The sequence below is a fragment of the Phyllostomus hastatus genome, unplaced genomic scaffold, assembly GCF_019186645.2.
Source record: "Phyllostomus hastatus isolate PE091 unplaced genomic scaffold, TTU_PhHast_1.1 phas_contig_571, whole genome shotgun sequence".
Classification (NCBI taxonomy): Eukaryota; Metazoa; Chordata; class Mammalia; order Chiroptera; family Phyllostomidae; genus Phyllostomus; species Phyllostomus hastatus.
The window spans coordinates 2,719-5,436 of NW_025333913.1; positions in this window are offsets into that span (position 1 = coordinate 2,719).

Here is a 2,718-nt window from a genome sequence, read left to right on the forward strand (position 1 = left end):
TTTGAGTTTTAGCACATTAATTATGATGTTGGCTCTTGTTTCTCATACATGGCCTTTATCAAGTTGAGGTATACTCCCTCTACTCCCACTTTACTGAGTGTTTTTATCATAAGTAAATGCTGTACCTTATCAAATGTTTTTCCACATATAGGAATAAGGTCCTGAGATTTATTTTTTCTATTGCTTGTGATGTATTAGGTTTATTGATCTGTACATATTATACCATCCTTACACATGTCCCTACTTTTAATTATAATTATAATTTAATTTAATTTGAATTTGAATTTTCTGCACTTGTTGCTGCCTGAAGGACTCTAGTCCCATTTCTATGGTTGAGAAATTGGGATCAGAAAGTATCCGAGAGAGGTACCTGTTCAGCTTCAACACCATTCAAGTACTTTCATGTTTAACTTAATTTACTTACAAAAATGTACACAGCCTGAATGCCCATAAAAGGTCCTGATGTGACTTCTAACAACTAATAGCTTTATAAGGGCCCCCTGCATTCATGGTAGCTGTGTGGTATTATTATCTTCTCTTGGTCAGGAAGAAATATTGTGTTTGGGTGCCCATGAGACATTAAATTCTTCATAAAACTCTTTGACTCTGGGTGCTCAGAACAAATCCTGAAACTGTAACTTCTTTTCATGCTGGTCCAACCATTCTTATCTGTCAGCTGGATGATGCAGTTGTGGTATTACTGAACTCCCTGCTTGCAACCCAGCAACCTTACTAATGCTGGCCAATTTGGAGGCTAAAATATAATAATATTGTCCCTCCCACCTTCTAATTATTTTTGGCTTCAATAAGCATCAAAATAACAGACACAGATAGCAGAAAGGAATAGTTTATAACATGTGATCATGGATAATTCACAGAAGCATAAACATTGCTATGACTGTAAGGCAATATTGGGTACATAAAAATTTTTTGAAAAGGAGAAAAAAAATGGGAAAGTGGGGTCTTATATTTCAGAAGTCAGGGAGTGTCTTATAGGTAACTGAGTAGAGCAGATCAAAATGGCAAGAAAAATTTGGGGTCAATGCAGAATCAGTGGGATACAGTGGGTATCTAGAAAACAGAAGCCTCCCCAAAGCCTCTCATGTACCACACATAGTCAATTATCCTAAAGTGAATTCTCCTGAAGCACATTTCCTGTCTCAATTCCATGGCAGAAATGTAGAAAGGGTCAAAAGTATTTTTCTGTGTTTTATTTCTTAATAAATAGCTTAAAATCAATATACTAAAACCAAATTTGCAGGGTGGCAAACTGTTAGATTCCTTCAATAAACACAGATTGCTCACAGATCTTTTATTTTCCTTTTAACCTTCCAGTGGCTCCCCACTTTACTCAGAGTAAAGGCAAAATCCTGGCTGATGGATTCTTCATTTCTTACTTCATTTTGCTCTCATCTTCTGATCTCTCTGCTCCAATAACTTCACATCCTCTGTGCAGAGACAACATATTAGACTTGAACAAAGAAAATCACCCCAACTATGCCTTACTTTCTTCTGACACACTGTCATACAATATTGTTGTCACTGTTGTTTGATTAATTGTGTGCCTCCCTCACTGCCAAGTCTGGTCTATGAGGTCTGAGATTTTGTCTGTTTTCTTTATACTGATTAGAAGAGTGTCAGGAAGATGGTGAACAGAAGGTCAGTGCCCTTTCACAAATGAGTACCGAAATTACAAATGTGATAATGTTTAAGAGGGTAAAATGTGGACAATTACAATCTCACAAAACAGGAATTCTGACCTAGGTAAAAGACTAATTAAGCATTTTTAGAAGAGAAGCATCTAGTAGAGAATGAGCCCAGGCAAACATAGAGCTCATAAGGTGGCAGGAATGAGAGGTCCAGGCAGAGGACACAGTGTGTGCAAAGGCCAGAAGGTAAGAAATTCTATTGAACTAAATAAATTTTATTGACTCAGTTTTGTCATTGTGTGAGCTATCATGCATCAAGTACAGAGTACACAGTCAGTACTAAAAAATTGCCGAAGTTCTTATTATTGCACTCCTCTGGGTACCATTTCCAGGTCTGCCCATTTGGAAACAGCACTAGTAGAAAAACAATACACCCTCCTCCTGACCACACAAGCAATTCCAAGCAAATGGTTATAATGTGTAATAACCATTAAGCATGGACATTAAGCACGGATTTCATCTTGACTGATGTACAAGTGATATTCAATAACCCACATATCAGCAAGGTATACCATCTGTTCAGTGTTGATACTCATACAAATTCCATGTGTTTCCATTTCATCCAGAGCCTCTCACATGCCTTTGTAATCCCTTCCTCAGCTCCCCCACAACCTCAAGAATTTTCAGGTAATTACTCATTTTCTTTATTTCTGGGTATATTCATTTGCATTTCCTGAAATTTTGCATAAAGAAAATCATTCTGTATATTCTCCTTTTATTGTGGCTTTTTAATTAAGCATAATTATTATATGAGGTAAATTTACATAATAAAAAGGGAGAAAGTCAGTGGTATTTAGTTTAATCACAATGTTTTGCAACTAACATGTCTACCTGGTACTAAAATATTTTAATTACTTTTATTAAACATTATAACCATTGAATGTTTGCTCCCCAATTCCCTATACACTAACTTGTGGAAAGTACCAACCTTTAATCTGTCCTGCCTCCTCCTTGTTTTCTGTCCCATGACCCCTGCTGGCTTGTATATCAAGTGCTCCCAGTAGTTTCA